At 38.7% G+C, this 24504-nt stretch overlaps 2 pseudogenes; one reads left to right on the forward strand and one right to left on the reverse strand.

The window, feature by feature from the left end:
* Positions 1-288: 288 nt before the first annotated feature.
* On the forward strand, positions 289-8116 carry LOC148023339 (uncharacterized; annotated as a pseudogene).
* A 6052-nt stretch (positions 8117-14168) lies between these two features.
* Positions 14169-23652, reverse strand: LOC148023340 (uncharacterized; annotated as a pseudogene).
* Positions 23653-24504: the final 852 nt, after the last annotated feature.

Below are 24504 nucleotides of genomic sequence, written 5' to 3' on the forward strand. Positions count from 1 at the left end.
ATCCCCACAGGTTCGAGTGAGCTCAAGAAGGAGCAACAATCCCTCAGGTGACGGGTGAGCCCAAGAGCGGCAACAACCCCAGGGTGAGCCAATATGGCAACAATCCCTTTATCACGGATTAAGACGGCCAGGTCTAAGAGGGCCTCGTTGGTCAATTCGGCATAGCAATGCCTAAAGCTACCTCTTAGCCAGCAGGTCTTAGGGGATATTGAGATGTTTCACCCACACTCCTTGGCTGAAGCAATCTCTTTAGCACTAAATAGTGAAAAGAAACTTAGGGGTAATCGCATGAAGCAAGAGCATCAAAATTTTAATCAAGGCAAGAGGCCTGCTTCGTCTTTTATAAGTGACAAGTATAATAAATTCAAGCATCCCTTCTTTAAAAGAGAGGAAGCACAACCACACTCTGAGGAGGACAAGAAAGCAAAGGTCGTCAACAACAGTCAAGGCAACCACAACGGTTTTAACGGTCAAGGCGCTCATCCTAACTTCAAGAAGACCAACGACACTTCCAACCAAAGGGCCAAGGACCGCTTGAAGAGGGTAAAGTGCTTCAATTATCATCGCCTAGGACATTATGCAGACAAATGCCCAATGAAGAAAGAAGAAAAAGCTCACCCTCTTGCTCAAGTCAACATGGTCAAAGATGAGCCTATCCTAGAAGAAGAAGCGGATTTGGAAGACAATGATGACTACGATGATGATTATGATCCAAACTATGAGGGTAATGACAATCAACGGAATGAAGGTAACCCTAAACCCTCATCCATTTCACCTTACACTCTTTTAAAAATCAAAGGTATCGTACAAGGAAAAGAAGTGAGTATGTTGTTTGATGATGGAAGTAGCCATGATTTTATTTTGAATCGCATTGCTAAATCTCTTAATCTACCTCTTACATCATCTGGATACAAAGTTAAGACTGCTTTCAATAACCAAAAGTACAATTGCACTCAACAAGTGGAAAACTTAAAGATTTCAATTGAGAACTCTCAAGAGCGTACTTTTCTTGTTGCTCCATTGCATGGGATAGATATCATCTTAGGAATGCCATTTCATCATGAATTAAATCCTAAGATTGATTATAGCAATCATTATCTTACTTTCATGTATGAAGGTTATCAAATTTGTTTACATACTGCATTTGAAAGTGAAGATCAACCATTACTATCTCACACTCAAGCTAAAAGGGCCATTTGCAAACGAGATAAAGCATTTCTTGTGTACATTAATGAAATATCTGTTGCACAAGAATCACATTGTAATGATGCACAAAAAGAGTTTCTTGCTCAATTTCAAGAGTGTTTTATGCATGATTTAACGCTGGTTTACCTATGTCTCGACCTGAGGACCATAGCATAGAGACCATTCATGGTAGCGCACCCCCTTGTCGAGCTCCTTATCGCGTAAACCCTCTTGAACAACAAGAGATTAAGTCTCAAGTTCAAGAGCTACTCAACTGAGGGCTCATAAGACCAAGTAGTTCACCATATGGGGCACCCGTTCTCCTTGTCAAAAAGAAGAATGGTACATACCGCATGTGTATAGACTACCGCGCATTGAATAAGATCACTATCAAGAATAGGTTTCCTATTCCACGTATAGATGATCTATTAGACAAGCTTAAGGGGGCTACCACTTTTAGCAAGATGGATCTAAAATCGGGATATCACCAAGTGAGGATGACTAGTGAGGATATTTATAAGACTGCGTTTCGTACACAAATCGGTCATTATGAATTCCTTGTCATGCCGTTTGGCTTGACAAATGCACCGGCCACCTTCACAAAGGATGATGAATAGGATCTTCATAGATCACCAAGACTTTGTTATAGTGTTCTTTGATGATATACTAGTCTTTAGTAAATCCGAAGAGGAACACAAGAAACATCTTGCTAAAGTGTTCCAATTACTCAAGGAAAATCAACTTTATCTTAACCCAGAGAAAAGTATGTTTTTCCAACAAGAAATTGAATACCTAGGTCACATAGTATCTAAGGAAGGGATAAAGGTTGACCCAAAGAAGATACAAGCTATCAATTCATGGCCAAGACCCAAAAACTTGCGTGAACTTCGTTCTTTTCTTGGTTTATGTAGTTTCTACAAGAAATTTGTGCGCAATTTTTCATATAAAGCTCACTATCTCACCTTGTTGCTAAAGAAGAATACACCTTACACATGGACTAAAGTGCAGGATTAGTCTTTTCAAGCACTTAAATACGCTTTAACACATGCACCAGTACTCCAAATACTTGATTTTAATCGTCCCTTCTTTGTGGTTGTTATTGATGCTAATGGAAAAGGTTTGGGTGTTGTTTTAATGCAAGATAACCATCCACTTGCTTATGAAAGCATGAAATTTAGACCAGCACAGGTTAAGTATAACATTATGATAAGGAATTGTCTGATGTAGTGCATGCACTTAAAATTTGGAAGCATTATTTGATGGGTACTGACTTTGTTATAAAAACTATTCATCAAAGTTTAAAACATTTATTCTCACAGCCATTGATTTCAGATAGGCATATTAAGTGGGCCGCATTTATTCAAAATTTTCAACCAATTCTTCAATACCATCTTGGTCAGATGCTTTGAGTAGAAAGCCAACTCTTAATCACCTACTATCGGTCATTCATGGTATTTCATTTGAATCTATGCATGACACTTATGCACTTTATGATGATTTTAAGCATATTTGGACTCAAATGAATCAGCCACATTTCAAAATCTATCTCGTGACTTCTTTTGGCCGCTTATGAAACAAGATGTCAAATCCTTTGTTGCTGAATGTTTGATTTGTCAAAAGGTTAAGTCTACCATAAGCAAGAAGTTAGGGTTACTCCATCCACTCCCTATTCCCGAGAGACCTTGGGAACATATTTTTGTTACATTGTTTCCTCTAACGATGCATAAGCATGACATGATTTGGACCATCATAGATCGTTTTAGCAAACAGGCTTATTTCATTCCTTGTAATTGTCTACACCTCAAGCCGCTAACTTATTTTTGAAGCATGTGTTCACTCACCATGGGTTACCTAAGGTAATAGTATTTGATAGAGATTCCACGTTTTGTAGTGCATTTTGGCAAACTTTATTCTCTAATCTAGGTACTACCTTAGACTATTCTACTACATTCCATCCACAATCCAATGGTCAGAGTGAGATCACTAATCGCACAATCATTGATTTGCTCAAAGCTTATATTCATACACAACCAAAAAGGTGGGATGACTACATACACATTTTGCAATTTGCATACAATAACACCACTCATTCTGCTACTAGAAAAGCACATTTTGAAATAGTATATGGTCACACACTCCCTACACCTGTTACACGATTATCAAATACTATTCCTGCTGTTGCTGACAATTTAACTATTGATTTTGATAAAATTTATGCTGATGTTCATGCTGCCATTTCCCACTCACAAGAATTGTTTACTCGTCAAGCTAATAAGCACAAGAAGCCTTATCTTTTTAAGACAGGAGATTATGTGATGCTTCACATTCAAAAGCGTCGTATCAAAAGTGTTGACACTAACCCCTTTGTGAAGCTAGCACCACAATTTTATGGACCTTTCAAAGTCATTCACAAAATTAATGATGTTGCATATCGTCTTGAATTGCCTAATCATTGGAAGATACATAATTCTTTTCATATTAGTCTCTTGAAAACTTTTAAGGGTACTGTTCCATCTCATCCTATATATGATGAAGCTCCTCAATTGGTGGATCAAGAGGAACAACTACTCCCTGATGCTATAGTAGACCATGAGACTACCACCACACGTGTTGCTTCTGTGTATAACCATTATCTTGTGACTTTTAAGAACCATCCTAGAGAAGATGCTAAATGGTTTCCCTAAATGTTTTTCCGTACTTATCCCGAACTTGTGGACTCTTGTAATCACACACTGGATAGTTGTGAGTGAAGCAACTGAGGACAGTTGCTATCCTGGGTAGGAGGGATGTTACGGGGTGTCCATACCCTCCTAGTGTGTAACATCCATGGTTAATGGGCGCTATACTCTTATGGATAGCTAGATTGAATTGATCGATTTACTGTCTGTTGTTGGTGTATTAAATAATAATTGTGTGTGATGGACAACTATAGGTTGGAGAGAGTGATAATGAAGTGAAGGGCAGGATCAGCAGATGGCGGGAACACATTTTGGACGGCTTACTAGTGGCCGAGATTACCCAGATTTTTATTATGACTATGGTTAATAGTCACTTGTAAATAAATACCCTAAGAGCGTGCACTTGTAAATAGCCTTGAGATAAACAGATAAGACATATAATAAAAATAGGAGCTTGCTTTTGGGATAAAAGCTCCTTCTTGTAAATAAAGAAGTCCCTTGTCGTGCACCCTAGTTTTGGCACAAAGGGCACCCTTTAATATATAAATACTCAAGATGAAAAGGGTGCCGCCATTTGGAGGGGGAGATTGAACCCATTCTTGTGTTGATGCTTTTATTTGATCTTTACCCTATGCTACACTCTATGCATGGAGATTTCAATTGTTATGCTTGATCTTTGTGCAATCTTGTGTAAGTTTGTGCGTACTTGAGGGATCTTGTCCCTTTCAAAGTTAGTGAACTTAGAGTTTCCTAGAGACCTATGTAAATTTAATAGTATGAATTTTCTTACTCAGAAATTACCTACTTGGAGTTTTTCGCTCTCAGAAGGTTGACATACCCGAATTTGAGTAAGAAATGAAAGTTTCTCTTCCAAACTATTGTGGATAAGGAGAAAAAATGTAAGTGGACTTAGCATGAAAGGAAAAAATGTGAAAACTTTCCACTCCAGGAGCACCCAATGGAGAAGAGAGAATGTAAGAAATTTAGCAAGTCCTCAAAAGAGGGGTAAAATGCATTTTTAGCACATTCTCAGCCAATCAAACAAAGAACTACAAGAAGAGAGGCGCCTCTTGTTGCTAAAATGAGCCCTACATAGTCACCTGGCCCTCTAGAGGCTAAAATAAGCCCTACACAGTCACCTGGCCCCCTAGAGGCTATATAAAGACCCCCTACCTACATCATTGCCTAACCCATACGGAAGAGAAATCTTGTTTGGCAACCTCTATTTAATCATTTTTGCTAGTAGGAAAACGTAATTTATCATTTTTCGCTAGTAGAATATGTAATTTTTCTCTTTTATTTATTCAAACTAGAGATTCTTTACTCTAAAAACATAAATACTCACTCCTCTTTACATGGATTATATATTTATTTATTTATTTTTTGAAAAAAGGCTTAATCTTATTTGTAATTGAGAAGGTAGTGTCGTTATAATGATGAAATTTTGGGAAATCTAATTAAAGAGTTACTTTAGAAAATTGAGTAGGGGACTAGGAGAAGATAAATAGATGTGTAATTATGGAATTTAAAATTCTAAAATTAGTGAAAAAATAACATAGAATTTATGGGGAAATTAACCAAACACTTAATTAAGCTAAGAGGATTTGTTAATCACTTCCTCTCACTTAGTATAACCTAGGATAATTTTCCCCTTAATTTGTGAATTAAGAGTATAGAGAATTTTCTAATTTAATGAGTTTTTAGGAATAAATTTATTAGGGAAATTATTTAGAAGAGTTGGAAAATTATGAAATTCGGAACTGAGGCCTCTTAACACCTATAATATTGATTTGCTCCTTGGTGCTCAATATTTAAATAGACATAAGCTAGCTTGATCTCTATGTCCTTCTTCTCTTGTAATGAATTGATTCACTTGAGCCTTAGATTTGTCACCTTGATTTGCTTTAGGATTATATCTCACTATTTGAGATCCAACATTAGACTTGACTTTCATTACCCTTGAATGCTCCTTGCGGTCCTCTAAATCCACCTATTTTTTTATGTGCTATTGCTAGAAGTTCCTTTGGGAAAGATTCATAAAATTCTAGAAGCTAGAGGATTAGTTCGATTTGAGAAGCCTTTATTGGGGTTAGGTTCTTGGTTAAAGTTCTTGTTAGGGTCCCAAGAGTTGTGAACATTTGAAGGATTTAGGTTTGAGGGTTGATGTAGATTAGGGTTTGGAGGAAAATCTCTAGCACAATGTCTTGGATCAAGACAATTAAGGCACAAATTCTCTCTAAAGGCCTTCTCTTTAAGGAAAATAGGTAGCTAACTTATCTCCCATTGAGGATTAGATTTGAAGCTGGAATGATTCCACTTAACATCCCAATTTGGTAGAGGTTCCTCCTTGCACTTCTTGGTTAAATTCACTTCTTACTCCATTGGCTTCCCACCATCCAATACGTCTATGAAAGTAGCCAATCAAAGAGATTGCAAATGAGAATTCAATGGAGGGTTCAAAGCTATAATGAATCTAGCCACCTTGACTTCTTAAGTCATTCTTGGAGGTGCATATTGCAATAAGATGAGGAAGTGATGATAATATCCCTCCAAATCATTAGGGGAACTTTGAGGTCTTTTTTTTGCCTTTTAGCATGTAGAGAGAGAGTGTTCTTAGCCAATGAGAGGAGAGCTTACGCTATGGAATCTTTCTTTTTGAAAATAAGAAGTGCATTTCTTTTGCTAATTTTATTTAGGGGAAAATTTGCGAAAGGGTCTTTTTCATGTTAGAAGCTCACCTTTTTTCTCCTCTAGCTCTTCCTTTTTCACCCCCAAACCATCATGACAAATGTCGAGCTCAGCCTTCTCTCTTCACGAGGCCACCTACTTTCTTTAGAGCCAAAAGCCCCCCCCCCCCCCCTCTTTCTTGCCATTTTGAATTTTGTTGTTCCCCCTTCTCCTTCTCTTGCTCATTCTTCTTCTTCATTTTTTGGCTATAGAAAACTATGCCAGATCTAAACGTCCTAGTACCTCCATTGAATATATATCCACATATAATGCATTTGATATGCAGGAGGGTAGATGGATTCCTATTACCATAGCTAAGGGTAGTTGGATAACTATGCAACAAAATAGGAGAAAGAAACAGGTAACCACCAATCCATTCATTTCGTGTTGGAAAGGAAGAGTGAAGGATTTTAGACATGGCTCAAACATGAAGACAATCAAAGAGGTGCTGGTACAACATGTTTTTATGCATACCATCTTCAACCAAATACCTAGGATCTTCCTTTACACAAGCCTAACTATAAGTTCTCTTTACATGTTAAAACTGAAGTTAGATTTATGATTTTATAGATTTATAGCATTTAGCTTTTGTTTTTGTAGATTTATATCCCTCCAACTTAGAGGAATGGCAGCCAGTGGAGTGTATTGTTGATATTATTGATGTTTTTCATGCCTCTGTTGGAGAGGAACTCTATAAAGGAAGAACAAGAGGGTCCCTTGCAGAGAATGGTGTGTTCTTTTAAGACCATTTCTATGTCTCTCCTAACTCACAAGGATCATGGGGTTCTCTGACCAAGCTTCCACTTCCTAATTTTGGGTGTGAGGAGTGGCCTTTACCAAATTCTAGCACAAGTGAGTGCTATAGACGTAAGCTATTCAATGAACTTCAGAGATGTATGAAACCTAATATTGCCAGTAAACAGAGCAAAATTGTCCTCTTCATGCCTATCCTTGTGCTTGTAGACTTCTTCTCTAATATGCAAGCTAGAAGGTGTAAAACTTTGTTCTCAGTGAGAAGCTTACAAGCAAAAAATGTTCTTCAGTTTGTTGATGAAGGCTGGGACACAAAAGTAGTTAGTGGAATCACATGTAAGGTGCATCAAGAGTCAATTTCTTGCAAGTATATGGTTGCTACACAAAACTTCATTTTGACATTTTATTATAGTAGATGGCACCATGTGGGTGGTGTCCTAATCCCTCTAGACCAAGACATGGAATATTTTGGCGTGAATCCAGTCATTGATCTTGATTTGTGGCTCAACAATGAAGTTATCACTATTTTAAAGATAAGGGCCATGTGTACATTGCAATAAGTGAGACAGAATCTTCTAAATGAAGAAATTGAATTGCCAAAGTCATTTGCTTTTAAAGTGGATGACAAAAAGGCAAGTTTTTTTGACACTAACATTAATGTTCTTAACATTTCATACTAGCATGCATATCTTCTTACTTTACACTCTTTGCAGGTCTCTAAAAGGAGTGAAAGGAATATAAGATGCAAAGACATCCAAAATGCTGCTGTTTAAGTAATTAGGTAAAAGAAACATGAAAACATAATCAGATTGATTTCTTCAAAGACTTACATATCAAATTACTTTGAATTATATTTACAAGTGCAAACTTTTGTTTGCCTTTTCTGTAGCAGATTACATATCTCGGATTAAGAAGGTTGCTAGAGATTACTATCAAGGATTTACAAAATGCTGGAGATATACAAAAAACTTCCACCTAAATGTAACCCAAAAGGGAAAATGGATGTACAAAGTATTTTTTTAATGAGAAGAGTCAATCTATTTCTTGTGTCTTGGACTCATCCTGGTAGAGGCAGGTATTGGCTTTGAAGGGGTGCTTGGTGGTGTTCTCTCTTCTGCCTTTCTTGCTTTCTTCTTTTGCTTCACCTTCTTATCCTTCTTCTCCTCCTCTTTCTTCTCCTCCTGTTGTTGTTTCTTCTCCTCCTCCTCTTCTTCTTTGTCCTCCTCCTTCTCTTCCCTCTCCTCTTCTTTGTCCTCCTCCTTCTCTTCTTTCTTCTCCGCTTCTTTCTCTTCCTTCTTCTCTTCTTTCTCCTCCTTCTTCTCTTCTTTGTCCTCCTCCTTCTCTTCTTTCTCCTTCTTCTTCTCTTCTTTCTCTTTCACCTCTTCTTTCTCCTCCTCCTCTTCTTTCTCCTTCTCCTTCTCCTCTTCTTTATCTTTCTGCTTCTTCTTTCTCCTTCTGCTCCTCCACTTTCTCCTCTCTAGCCTTTTTGGATTTCCTTGGAGTCCTTGGCTTCTTAGGAGTAGGGACCTTCTCCTTCTCATCCTGCTCCTTGGAGGTCCCTGCCGTCCCTTCTCTTTTGCTCTTTCTCTTCTTAGATGGTTTTTTCTCTTCTTCTGGCTCCTGTAGAGGAAAATTATTCACAACCATTGTTACAATAATTCTGGCTCTTACAAGCCAGACTTGTGTATCATTGTAACAATCCAAGGAAAACTAGCCAAAACAAGAAAAGGGGGTTAGAAAGTAAGAGGGTTGTAAAAATAAGTGTAGAATTTTTTTGCATTACAAATGAGGTGGATTGAAATACTCACTTTTATATTCTTCTGTTCATTGTCATAAATGAACTTAATCATCCTCTCAGCATTTATAACAACCCTCCCTCCATCCATATGACTAGGAGTCAGATTGGATTGGACACTGCATGAATAAGGAGAAATTAGACTACTCTTAAGAAAGGCAGAAAACCATGATTGTATAACATAACTAAGAGATCAAGGTACCTTGATTTGGTGATGCTCAACTGTAGATAAGATTGGAGGCATTGGTGGACAACTCTCCAGAAGCTGCATGAATCACATTGCACATCTATACAAAACACTTTTATATTCTTATGTTCATTGTCATAAATGAACTTAATCATCCTCTCAGCATTTATAACAATCCTCCATCCACATGAGTGGGAGTCAGATTGGATTGGACACTACATGAATAAGGAGAAATTAGACTACTCTTAAGAAAGGCAAAAAACCATGATTGTATAACATAACTAAGAGATCAAGGTACCTTGATTTGGTGATACTCAACTGTAGATAAGATTGGAGGCATTGGTGGACAACTCTTCAGAAGCTACATGAATCTCATTGCACATCTATACAAAACAAAACAATCAATGTATTAGAAATTAGTGGTTGAGCTAATATAGTATTTGAGGTAACCATAGTGAAGGTTTTATGAAATTGCTTACAGTTTTGCTATATCATGTGATCCTCTCATAGAATTGAGATAAAAACATTTCTTGTCAACTATGTCTATGATAATAAGACTCCAATGGCTTCCGTAAATCATTATTAGTTGTAAATGTTAGACTCCAATGGCTTCTGGAAAATGTATATCAGTCTTGTAATTACAAAAGCTCTGGTTAAACAGACTTACCCTTCATTATAGGGCAGTAAGACCACTTCAAGGGTCTCCATATCAATTTTGGCCACCCAGTGCTTAAATGAAGCAACCTCAGTGTCCATCCTCCAGAGATACACTAATATGGAGGGATCAATAACCTCCACCTTTTGTTGCACTCCCAACTGGAAACTATGCATCATTACCCTTCAAGAACATAGACATTCAAATAAGATGGGATTTTGATATTGTGAAATAAAAGAATAAAAAATATTTAGCATAAGACTTCTCCTACCTCAATGATGCTAGCACAATGGTGTCATTTATCTCCCTCTTGATGTCCCTAAGTAGTGTCAGGCACTCATGGTCCAAGACAATGTAGTCCTCTCTCTTCACAATATCATCTGGAGGGAAGGCAACTACAAGGAATCCATCTGCATCAACTTTGGTGAAAAGTACCTTCATTTCCTGCTCCAGGTAGGCTAGCTGCTCTTCACTCTCCTCCATTGCCTTTCTCTCTTCTTCCATCCCCCTGCTTGCATCCTGCTTAGGTTTGCCTCTTATGTCCCCCTTCCTCATCTTTGTACTTGACCTCCTCCTCATTGGATTTTTTATCCTCTGGCTTTGGTTTCCTCCATGGAGGTATATTCAATATGTTGAAGGTCTTTTCATCCCTGAATGGTACGGGCTTAAGAAATTTACTAAATCTATACATCAGTCTTCTAAGGACAACCATGTCCTTATCCATGAGAGTGACTCTGTGAGCATGAGCAACACAAATGTAAGAGTCCTGGAAAAACTCAATGATGAAATCTTCAACTGCCTCTTGGAGACAATCAAGGGTTGATCTCTGCCATCTCATGGAAATACTCCTCTAGTCACAGATCTGCCTACATAGCCTTTGGAAAGGTAGCCTTGGTATTGCAAGGTTCAATGCTTTCACTGCCCTCCTTATCTCTCTAAGGGAGGTGACATACTGTTTGAACTTTCACTTTATCATGGGTGGCTTCTTCTTTTCCTGGCTCTAACCCTTGTATATCTTGGCTAGTATGCCTCTAGGGTCAACCTTTTCCTTCCTTGCAGTTTGCTTGGTTCTAGCCATAGCAAAGAAGTGTTGATGAGCTATGCGAAATCAGTTCACAACGAGATAGAGGTGCCCTTCCTAATTTGCGCACCTTATCAATGTGAAAGAATATATCTAAAAGGAAAGGAGGTAAAGAATAGCAATGTAAGTGGCAAAGCTTAGCCTTGGGGAAGAAAAATTTCCATTGATGAGCAGTGCTAAATCTGTGTAAAGCAAATGGCAAGCCTTCTTCTAAATTCGCATAGCTTGTGAATGGGAAAAAATATGTTATTTAGTGGGTGTGGGCTGGGGAATAGGTTGAATATGGGCCTTGCTAAGCAATGAGGGTGAAAAACAGACAGTTGATGAGCTGTGTGAATTCAATAGTGAACAAGGGTGGAGTGTCCTTCTTAATTTGCGTAGCTCATGAATGAGAAATAGTATGGTTTTTAGAGGGTGTGAGTTGGAATTTCTTGGCAATAAGTGTGAATCAGGATATGTTGATGAGATGCGCGAATTCAATGGAGAAGGTGGGGGGAGTGTCCTTCTAAAATCGCGTAGCTCATCAATAGGTGTGTGTGCAATGTATGTGTATAGGCAAGAAAATGGAATTCGAAATAGGAAGGTATGGGTTGGAATGGAGAGAATATAAAGTAATACTGCCCTTCTCCTCACCTTTTTATAGGTGAGAAATGTGACCGTTGCCTCACACATGTGGCGCCTTGGGAAATGTGCTACACATGTGTGAGGCAATGGTCACATTTCTCACCTATAAAAAGGAAAAGGATTTTATGATGACACTTTACATTCTGCATCATTCATATCTTGCCCATTTTCATCCACAATAACACTCCACACACACACACATACACCTCCTGGCCTTTTAGGCATATGAATCTCTATTGACGACCTGTGGGAATTCTTCAAATAGCTTTTTTGAGCTTCCCTTCTATTTTTGCGCGGCCCATCAATAATTAACTACCAAGATTTTATTCCCATTAGCTTTCAGTATTCCAATTACACCCAAGATTTCATGCCCACTAGCCTTCAGTATTCCAATTACAACCCTTAAAGCATACTTTTTTACCATTATTGAGCTGCGTGAATTCTTCATATAGCTTTTTTGAGCTTTCCTTCTATTTTCGCGCAACTCATCAATAGTTAACTACTAATACCTTTTCCAATATTTCATGCCCATAATCCTTACGTATTCCAATTACACCTCTTATAGCATTTTTTTAAAACCATTGTTGAGCTATTCGAATTCCTCATATACCTCTTTTTACCTTCCCTTCCATTTTCGTGCAGCTCAATAATATCTACCTTTCCTCAAGATTTACAAGGATGAGTAAGAGGAAGCTCTCATTTGCAGATCTAGAGGTTGAGGATGTTGAAGATGCTCCAGAGGTCAAAGTTTTTGAATTTCTTATGAGTACTGGAAATGTATCTAAATTGTCAAGTATAAGCTAGATGTTCAACACACCAATGGACCTCAATTCTCTCCTTCAATCCCTTTCAAATAGGTTCATGGATTTGTTAAAGGTATTTCTCCTCTTCACAAGGGATCATAGGGTTGACAATTATGTCCACTTCTCAGATGTTGTTGAGGCAAGCTATATCTCTAAGTCATCTTCTTGTCCCCACAAGTGGAATCTCCTTGAAAATGATTTCAAGAGGATATTGGAGAAATGTGAGTGGCATGTCAATGGTAATTACCAGATTCTAGAAAAGGATATGGCACTTCTTGTATTCTTTCAATGGATATCAGAGAGTCTTCCCAAATCTGAAGCAAAGGGAGAGGTAGAGACAACTGATGTTGAGGCACAGGAGGTTGGTGATGCAGCTGAGGAGTTTCAAAAGGAACAGGAAGAGAGGAGAACTTGGAGGGTTTTTGATATTGCAAAATTCAAGACCCATAATTTAACCAAGGTTGAGCAGAATATCAATGATGATGATATTGACATGGAAAACCCTTTGCAGGCTATTCCAACATTTCCAAGCTACAGAATCAACAACAAAGATTATGTCCTGCTCAATGACATACAACATCTTTATGACTTGAGAAAAGACTATTGTTTAGCCATCCTTGCAAAGTGGGGCCAAAATGATAAAGGCTTTATAGATAGTTCAATAGATCCCATCTCTACATTGGATACCCAGGGTGATAATTTTATTGGACAAAGCTACAGTAGGGCAATATTTCACAGATCTTTGTGTGGCTTATGAAAGCAAAGGCCTTCCATTAGAAGAGGAATTCAAGAAATTCAAAGGAGACAAATATTCAAGATATGGGATTTGAAAATGCTTAGGAAATAGTGCCACAAGAGACTCAACCAAAGAACTCAATAAATCTTCACTCAACTGAGTTGATAGAAAATGATGAAAATCCACAGGTATAAGTTTGTATTTGATATTTTTTTCACATGAAAGATTGAAATAAAGTATCTAAATTAAGATTTTTATTTTTGTAGATTGACATTGAAGACCCAAATAAGTTCTTGGGGAGAGCAAAAGGTTCAAGGCCCATGGCATAGGCAGAAATCAAAGCTTGGGTCACTACATAGGTGACATAAATACATATACACTTATAATTTACCACAATAAATTTAGCACAAATCCAGGAGTTCCATTTCTAGCTTTGAAGGCCCTCTCAAGGGTTGTTGGATCTCAACCCTTGCATAGGGGAGTGGAAAAAATAATACTTGTAGAGAAGCAGGAGGCTATTAGGGTCTTTGGCTATATGCCTGGTGTTGTAGCCTCTAGGGCAGCATACTATGCTACTCTAGGTGCATATGTCCTTGCACATACAGGTAGTGCAAAGAATATGAAAAATCTGGTGGGATATAGGAAACAAGAGCTTTTGAAGTGCAGAGGACCGATAGAGTGGGAGATTAAAGACAGCACCAAAGAAGAGCAAGGAAATCCATCATCAAGTCAAGCTCTGCCTTGAAGTCCATCTTTTGCCAAATCCTTTGCTTAGTTTCAAGCCATTGTAAAACCTTTTCTCTTGCATCTAACCTCCTATATGCTCTCTGTCTATTTTTAGTAAATTTGTATAGTCCTTGTTGTATCTGAGCTCTCATATAACACTTTGGCCTCCTTTGACTTTGTTTTATGCCAGTATTGTGTGTAAAACCATTGGAAGACTTCTAATAGATTGTTTGCTTTGTTTTTTCCACCACCATGTCTTGTGTGTCTGAAATATCTGGATCTTGCTTGATAATGGGACTTCTCCATGCCTTGAGTTGACCAGATAGATAAACTTCCATATTCTTTCACAAACCAGGGAGTATGATTGTAAAGTATATGTTGTAAACCAGGGAGTAAGATTAGGAAGAAGCATGGAGTCACTTGATTGAATCATAAAATAAAATTGAAATTATTCCTTTTATAAGTAATCAAAGGTAAAGTAGGAAAATACATCTCATGTAGTGTGTAAAGTGCTGACCACTCCATGCTTCTATCATGGATTTTTGGAACTTATTGAGCTACCTCTTATACTCAGACAAGTCCCCCTCTTACCAAAATGTCTTATCGCAGAAGAAAAATATTGTGTCTAATGCCTTCCACACTGCTGCCTTCCTATTACGGGCCTGGCCATCATCACCATGATCTTTTATTGCATTGTGTAGTGATTTCCATTGATTCCACTTGATGTTGGATCCACTTGTTCTTGAGCTAATCTTTCCTATTTCTCCATGGAATCCTAGAAATCTCCTTGCCTTCACACCACCAATAGAGGGCTTTCTAGGAATAGCATTTACTAAATAGAACAAAAGGGCAAGGTACAAGAAAGAGCCTCTGAACGGATCAAGGCTCAAAAAGGTTCTTCCATAAAGCCAAAGCATAGTAACGAAGAAATGGATGAGAAAGTCATTAATCAACACACAACCTGGATCTACATATATGTGGATCCCCAAAGGCAAAGCTTCTCCACCCAGAAATAACATTAAACGCTTGTAAGAAACACTCCTCTTCAAGGGAGGTCTTTCAATCGAAGAAAAGAGCACAAGAAGGACAATGGGTGCCAAAAACAAAGGTCTTTCACACTTGTAGGGACATGGCATGGGTGCCCACAACTTTTTTAATGGCCTCTTGTCTAGCAGATAATGGTTGGAGCTTCCATGCAAAGCCTATATAGAGATGCACTAGCTTTTCTATAACCCTACAAAGGGCATGTAATGTGCATATATGAACATGTGTAAGAGGAATATCAAGAATTTCTTGGAGCTCATTGTCCATTACATGTCTGTCAATGGGTTTTGCTCCAATTTGAAGACTTACATTCCCCAGCTGTTGTCTGCTGCTGCAGACATACAGTACAAACATTTGCCCCCTTTGACACATTATACATACATTTCAAAGTCTTTAAATCACCTGTCATATGCCACTCCACCTTGTATCTCCCAAAACCCTCAACATACAATTCTTCTCCTGCTTGCTGGACTTTGATAACCTCTGGTATAGTAGTGTGATGGAAATCCCAATGCAGTATTTTGAAATCCTCAGAATCCACCTCAAAAGCCCCAAGCCACCAAATATGCTGCTTTGACTAAACACTAAAGTGCTTTGGATCCTTTTTCAAGAATAAATCACCTTCTGTTAAAAGAGCTCTGTTCATAAGAGTTATTGAAACCCTTTCAAGCTTTCTAGACTTCAGAATCTCAGACTCATTTAGCTTGATCACAAACTTTGCAACCCCATTGGCCTCTTCATGGGAAAGGTCATAAAATTTAATCATAGCTCTTTGTAAAGTAAGAAGATCAAAGAATATATTATTGAATTCATCAAATTTAAGGTCTTTTTTCTTACCAACATAAGTATCTGTGATATGGAAGGGCTTCCCCAGCATCTCCATAACCTTATTATTAATAGATTGACGAACCTATCTAATTGATGATGGCTTTGGCAACAAAGAGGCTTTCAGCTTCTTCTCCTTCAGTTCTTTGGACTTCCCTTGGCTCCAAACAAGAACTTTTCAAGAAAGTATTCAGACACTACTTCTTTGCCTTCTTGAACATTTCTCCTCCATTATATTCCCAACTAGCATTGGAGGAAGGACATCACTATAGTCTTGTGATGCTCTAAGCACGTCTTTCTATTCCTTATATGGTTGGAGTAATAACCTACAAAGAACAACATAAATACTACATCAGAAACAAAAATATTGACCTAAAAAGAACCACCAAAATTAAATACAATAATCTATTTAAACCATGAAGAGAGAAATGTCCTTACCTTACTGCTTGTATCTATTTGCTACAACCTCCACCTCCACGCTTTAGATTCTCTATATTCTTGAGTCTTCTTTGCCTTTGTTGATATCCAAGCTTTGTTTGTTTTCTCCTTAATGTATTCAAGCTTTTCTCAAGTCCCATAATCTTCTCCTTGCACTCTACAAGTTGTTGACACAATGAGTCCGTCTATTAATTTAGCAAGTGACTTTCCAATCTTAAGATATATCTCTCGGCTGTAAGATTCTGTGTATAGCCAAGAATCCCACCATAACCATCGCCAACAAACTGCATCAATGATGAACTATTAAAAAATGGGGGGCTAGTTTTTCTAATAGGATCTATGGGATACAAGCCACCATCTATCTATTAATCTAAATTCTTCCTCTATTGCAATCGCAAGGTATGTAGTGCAGACCTTGGGACAGTATAAACTTTACTCCTTTTATGAAGAGGCTCATATTCTCTTTCTAGCTCAATGTGAAGATGATAAAGGGCCCTTTTGCTAGAGTTCTCTTCTCTTTCCACCATACTAATAGCAAGTTTGCAGGTTTGAGAGAACAAAGAAGAAGATGGGCTGAATAGGTGAAATTTTAAAAATCTCATGGGGAGCAAAGAAGAAGAGAGAGGGAGAGAGAGAGAGAGAGAGAGAGAGGAAAGTTTGAATTTCGAGAGAGGAGGGAAAAAGATCTTGGAATGTTTTGATGTGACACAAGATCTTTGATGTTTTGAATTTAGAGAGAGCATTAAATGGCCGAAAAGCTGACAAACCAAGGATCTCACTAGTAAAAATTCAAGGATTTACCCCTCTAAAAATATGATGTTATTAGAACTTTCTATTTCTTTATTTCCATTTGATTTTCTCTCTCTAATATTTCTTACAGGGCAAAAAAATGACCTCAAAGTTCCCCTAATGCACAATTTCCTTTAGCACAATCCAAAAATTTGTTGATTTACTCTACTATATATGCCCTATTCTGATAATTCTTCTTCAACTATGTCTTGATATCCTCAATGGGAGATAAGTTAGCTACCTATTTTCCTTAAAGAGAAGGTCTTCAGAGAGGATTTGTGCCTTAATTTTCTTGATCCCAGACATTGTGCTAGAGATTGTCTGCCAAACCCTAATCTACGTCAACCCTCAAACCTAAATCTTTTGAATGTTCACAACTCTTAGGACCCTGACACGAACTTTAACCAAGAACTTAAACCCAATAAAGGCTTCTCAGATCGAACTAATCCTCTAGCTTCTCAAATTTTATGAATCTTTTCCAAAGGAACTTCTAGCAATAGCACATAAAAAAATAGGTGGTGTTTAATGTAGAGATGATTTCGGAGTGGAGTAGAGAATTTGTGCCAATGCTGACTATTGGTACCTTACACCCCACGATCTAATTGGAAATCAATCTCACATTAATCCAGCAAACACGACATTTTTCGATGATCATAGGTAGATTGTACAAACAAGGGAGAGATAAAGTTCTTAGACTTTGCATAGAAAGAGAGGAAGTTGTTTCGTATCTGGAGCAAGCTCACATAGCAATAGGAAACATTCATGTGGCTCCTGAATAAACCTTCAAAAGAATAGACCGAATGGGTGTCTACTACTGGCCTACCATGAAAAGATATGTGTATAACTCTGTTAGAGAATGCTCATGCTAGATGGGGCCAAGCCCTGTGGAATTGAATTGCATCACTCTCTTTCAAATGTCTACTATCACACCGAAATGGGCAGAGTCATTAGTAGAATTCTTTTCTACTAACGTCTTCCCAGAGAAAATGAGTAAGTTACGGCAACGATACCTACAAAAACAGGCTCAAGATTTCTGTATCATTGCCAACCAACTCTATTACAGAGGAAAAGACGGTATGTTGAGAATATGCGTGACATAAAATGAATACTTGAGAGTGCTTTACTATGCTAATTCAAGTATCTCGGGAGGTCATTTCTCAGCAGATGTGACAGCTAAAGCAATAATGCACTCCAAATTATGGTGGCCAACCGTTTCCGTGATGCCAATGAATACATGAAACGATGTGACGAATGTCAAAGATATAAGGCACCAATACGAAGAGATGAGATGCCTTTGAGACCAATGATGGGAGCACAAGCGTTTGCCAAATGGGGCATTGATTTTGTAGGACCAATAGACCCCCCAGTAGCTCGCACACATGCTCAGTACATCATTGTTGCAACAAACTATGTAGTGAAGTAGGTAGAAGCTAAGGCTACGTAGAAGAATGATGCCCACACCACAGCAAAGTTCTTGCATGAATATGTGTTCACAAGATATGGTCTACCAATTGAGATTATGAGTGATTGAGGTTCGCATTTCTTGAACAAAGTAATTGAAAATCTACTAAGTGAATTCATGGTGATTCACAAGAAGCTTGGCATTTTATCACCCGTAAGCCAATGGCCAAGTTGAAAGCACCAACAAGATACTTGGAGCTGTATTGACAAAGATTGTAAGTGGATCAAAGAGTGATTGGGAGTTGAAGCTACATTCAGCCATATGGGCATATAGAGTAGCCTACAAAATGGTGATCGAAACAACACCATTTAACATGGTGTACGGCCTCAAAGCAATACTTCCCATGGAATTTCTAATTCCTACTTTACAAGTGGCCAAGGAGTTGAATTGGATTGGACATACGAACTGCCTATGAGACTTGAAAGACTCAATGAAACTAGACTGGCCGTGGTAGGAGGGATGTATGCATTGAAAAGACAGCAGAAGAAGTTCCACGATAGTCACATCATCAACAAAGATTTTAAATTAGGCGATCTTGTTCTGGTTTATTCTCTTAAACAATTTTAAGCCAAAGTCACTAAGAGAGGATGAGGTCTGTATGTGATCTCAAGACTATCTTCAAGTGGGGCAGTTAAATTATGGACCTTGGATAGAGAAGAAATGCCCAATTGGATCAATGGATGTCGTATTAAGAAATATTACACTCTGTTTCACACAAGCGGAATTGGACAGATTGCATAATGCCAAGTGGCGACAAGAGAAGAAGAAACTTGTGGTAGATATGGCTCAAGAAGAGGCCAAAGAACGAGCTAGAAAGAACAAGTTGAGAGGAGTGATTCCGTTAGCAAATGGAATCTCTAAGCAGAATAAGTTTACTATGGTTGAGGAGGACGAACTTGAAACATCACATGATGAGACACCTCTACCATTCATTGTTGTACAAATTAGCATTGAAAGAATACAAACTTATGCATTTATTGATTCTGGAGTAGATGGAAACACCATCTCCTACGAATTGTTCCAGAAGTTAATGAATGTGAGCCTCAAAGAAACTAAAGCAATGTTTAAAGCTTTCACAGTTCATACGACCAAAGTGCATGGAGTATGTGATTCATTGTTGTATGTCAGTGAACTAATTTGCGGGGATAAGTTCTTTGTCACCCAAGTTGGAATACATGACGTTCCAATTATACTAGGAAGGATATGGCAACGAAAACACAATTGCTTCTGCAATTGGGGAAAAATATTGATTCATTGTCAGAGTGCCGACAAACAGGTTGTGGGTACCACTAAGGGAGCCAGATGAAGCTTATGCAGTAGCAGTTAAAGAGATTGCTAACACAAAGGAACACTCCCAAGTGGACTCTCTTCCCATATAGGAAAATCCTAAAGCAAAAGCACCACAAATATCGCCATCAGCACCACTACGAACCAACAAGAGTCAAAGAAAAACCACATAGAGGTGGGTTTGAAAAGGTGAAGAGCTATCCATGCCTACATCAACAAACGCAGGTGAAAAGTCTACCACAGAAAACAAAACAGCAAGGTACAAGAAAGAGCCTTCGAATGGACCAAAGATCAAAAAGGTTCTTCCCCAAAGTGGCAAACCCAAGTAACCAAGCAATGGGTAAGGAAGTCGTTGATAATAGGACAACCATGATCTACATACAGATGGATCCCCAAAAGCAAAGCTTCTCAACCCATGGGAAAAGCTAAACAAGTGCTCGGACGCTTGTGGAAAAGGTTGGTCTTCAAGAAGGAGCCTTCAGTCAAAGAAGAGCGCACAAGAAGGACAATGGGTGCCAAAAACAAAGGTATTTCGCACTTGTGGAGGCATGGCATAGGTGCCCAAAGAACAACTTAAAGCGTCCTTAACAAACAAGACAAAACAGATCGAATTGACAACAAGGAGCAATCGATCCAAACATCTATGATAATCTGGACAAGTCTGGCGCAAAAAGATAACAGATGAGAGTAATCAAATGCAGGTATATTCTCCAGGATATACAAAACAGGTACAACAGGATCGGAAACCAAAGGGTTCATTGCCAAAGCCATCAGAGATACAACTAGAATGTAAGAAATCCAAGATGGTATGGCAACCAAAGCAGAAAGCAATCTTCGAACCATCAAAACATGTACATTAATTGACAAAAGAGGTTACAAAAGCCAACAAACACATGCGCTTTAGAGCCTTGGACTTATAACTCAAGTTATTTGGGTTCTCGTCAGTGCTCCTACCCAACAAAAATGGTTGGAATTGGTAAGAACATAATAAGGCTACGAAAAGCTAGCCACAATTCCAAGAACCATAAGAAGGCGCAAAGCAGTGAATTTGTCTTCGATGGATCAACAACTAGCTTAGAAAGCCTCGTTAATGAAAGCCCATGGAACAATTTGTCGCATGATCGTCTTTCTCGCACAGCATGTCTTTCCAATTACATATCTGTTCAAAAGCATGAATAGGGTCACACTACATGGCCTTGCATAGGCACAAATCTTTTCGACCATTGCACACTCCTAAGCCTAAAGCGGGTTGTCACACATAGTGCTTCGATTAGGTGGTGGGAGCACAAGTGCGAGATAGGTAAATCGTGAGATGGGTGCGTGAGTTATATAGAGAGAATGTCTTGAGCATTAGGCTAGTTCATCGGGCATGTGGCCAAGTTGTTGCTATTTTTGCTTTGATGTACTTTCAAATTGTAATGATAACTGTGCTTTATTGTAAATAATTAATATTTTCTTTTATTTCTTTTCAAAGCAAGCCAAATTATGCCCAAAACACAGCACGTAATTATGAGCAAAAAGGACCCAAACAGGGTCGGATGGCTATGAAAAATTACGATGCTGACATGCATCTATTGAACATAATTATAGGCTTGGAAGTTTCAATTTATGTCTAATAGGCTAATTACTAGAAATTATGCTATTTTTTTGACTATTTATCTTAAAAATTCCATAAAAATTAAAAGAAAAATCAAAAATAAAAAAAGCAGGTCAACGCGAGATCGCACATAGATCGCGACAAATTTGATAGAACACAGTTCGGTGACAAAGCTACAGAAAGTAGTTTAAGCACATCGCTTAACCTTCAGATCTAGAGTTGTAGATTAGGATTCAGAGGGAATGCATATAGCTAAAAGAGGGGCATTAAATGTCAACTAACCTATCGGTGAGGTAAAATTGGGGACATGAGGTAAGTCTTCTAAGAGCTCGAGCACATATTAGCAAAACTACTATTCATTGTCAAGTACTTAGTCTTTGAGGAGAGAGCTTACAAGGAGAGCTGCCTGATTTTTCAGAGCTTCTGTTCTCTTTACCTACTCTACTAATCGTCGAGACCAATCATACAGAGCTTATATATACTATATAGAGCACATTCAATCCACTACACTTCAAAGCTGCTGTGAGCAGAGAGCACACAAAGAGTGCACGGAGCTAGAGAGACACAACAGGAGAGTTTAGCGGCTCTACACACATTACGTATGTAAACAAACTGTATACGCATGTTTGTATATCGTTTGGGAACATGCTACACACACTAACCACAGACCTAGACACCCAAAACTGACAAAATAGGGCCAAAAACAGGAAAACTACAAAAAACACCAGAGCTAACCTTAAGGGCTTTAAAAATGAACCAATTTGAAATGGGCGTGGGCTTCAAGCAAGACAAAGCACCATCTGACCACTTTTGACACATACGTGTATGTGTCAAAGCAACTCGGATGGAGAAACTGATGACATAGCCTCCTTCCCAATGGCATGGACATCCAAAATATGTATTCCCCTTTCTCAAAACCTTCACAGATGGGGAGATCAGGGCCAGATTCAATCAGGGACTCTGAAACACTAGATATGGTTTTATTCACATATCAGTGGTCACATTTGACACGCAAGTACATGGGAGGGTTGCCCTAGTATAGGTGCACCCTTGGGAAGTGAAATCTCCAAAAAGCCCCTTGTTCTGACACCTCAAAAGTCAAATTAGGCCAGAATACGCTCAAAGACACTGCAAACACCAGAATCAGTGCATGGGGGTCTTCCAAGTGTTCATTTTTTATTGGGCTAGCATAGAAGGCATCCACATGGCATAGGCAACACACCCATGAAGTCAAATGTTCAAAATCAACACTTTTGACACATATGCGTATGTGTCAAGAGGGTAGAATTGGGAAAAATTTTGAGGTGATAGCAGTGAAGTACACACCTAGAAGGTCACAAATATGCATTTACATCTTGCATTGATCATCTAATCATAGGGAAAGGCCATATTTGCTCCATGTCTTCGTCAGCACCAGATTTCAACTTTGGGGCATGGCAAAACTGATCATTTCAACAGGGGGCAAGCATGGTTAGCACTAGGACATCAAGGGCAACAACTTTGTGTCTTTCATTTGTCAAAAGGAGTACTTTTGACACATACGCGTATGTGTCACCACTCATCATTTACCTTTTCCGATACCATAGCAGTAAGTCTTAGGCCTCTAGGGTCCCATACATGTCAAAATGATCAAGAATGGACTCCTACAGATCAAGTTATGAGCAATTTAGAGATTTTTGTATCCTTAAGCATTTTTCGACAGAATAATGTTTAGCAATCAAGAGAAGTGTTGGATTTGGGAATTTTGCATTAGACATTAACTGACTAATTCACTAATTCAGTGCACTCTTCATCGTATCAATGTGATTTTTAAAAGAATACTAATAAACACTGCGAATTGCTGTGTTTCCAGAATGGATACTCCAAGCAAGCCTACCTCCAAATCCACAGTCTACCGCAAGAGGAAGCAAGAAGTGGTCACAAAAAAGAACACATCAGAGCCATTCACCTTGTACCACAAAGAGATTATATAGATATGCTATGTAGATTAAGAAGTGTTGGTAGCAAGCAACACTTATGCGCTATGAAAGCAAGATTCTTGGGAGAGGATAGTGTAGAAAGAAGTGTCATGTGCCCGACTAAAAGTATGCATCCCTTATAGATCTCCCCTAAGTGCAGAAGATTATATGAACAGATAGGCTTTGAAGAATATTTTCAAATGAAGCCTTGTGAAGTGGATGCCAAAAGAGGACGAGTTGATCAGCACCTTGGAAGAGGATGGCAACTGCACATTGACCAACAAAGATGGAGAGCAGGTCATGGTGAACCTCACCGCGCTGAGACAATAGTCAGAGCTTTGAAGCTACAAGAGGGAAATTATGAGACCAGCTCCATGAAGCTGAATCAGAGAGAAAGGTAGACAACCTTCAAAACAAGCAAGCTGCGCGGAAGTGTGTATGCTGATGAGCTAAGGGATGACAGGATTAAGCTCGTGCTACAAATCCATCAACAACACTTCCATTTTTATAAGCCATAAAAGTACACTCATCTCGATGCTCATCTAGCATATGTGTTTACAAATGTACTCAAGCATGGTAGGGCCACTAAAGGCAATTGGGGGACCAAGATCCTCAAGGACTTGAAGAAGGCGGCTTCCATGAAGAGCTATCAAAAGATAAATTATATTGGAAATGGAGCCGTGCTTACCAAAATTGCTTATGAGGCTTTAGGCATGAGGGATGAATTGAGGCCAGTTATTACTGCCGATGAGATGGTCCATGTTGAAATTCAAGACCGCAGCCAAGCTGTACAAAGAGAAGCCCCAGCAGCTACATCAGAGGCTTAGGAAGAGGAGCAAGAGGACCATCCCCAGGAAGAACCTACACCCCGTAGAAGCGTAAGGGTGGGAAATGTGGATGTTGAAGTGGGGGCAATGCAACCAAAGGCCAAAGGAAAGAAGCCCGCCATGCCCACAGAGACAATCAACACAGAGGAGGAAGTCGAACGCATTGCGAGAGTGATCAGCTCCTCTCAGCCAAAGAAAAGGAGAAGAGTACAAGAAGTGGAACAGACTCGGGATGGTTATCATAAATTCACCCAACTACAAGGGCTAGGGAGGCAAGTAGCTCAACAGCAGGTAAACAGGGAGGAAGAAATGAGGACGATGAACCGG

Source organism: Lygodium microphyllum, chromosome 16, assembly GCF_053477565.2.
Source record: "Lygodium microphyllum isolate KBCC chromosome 16, Lygodium_microphyllum_v1.1.10, whole genome shotgun sequence".
Taxonomy (NCBI): domain Eukaryota; kingdom Viridiplantae; phylum Streptophyta; class Polypodiopsida; order Schizaeales; family Lygodiaceae; genus Lygodium; species Lygodium microphyllum.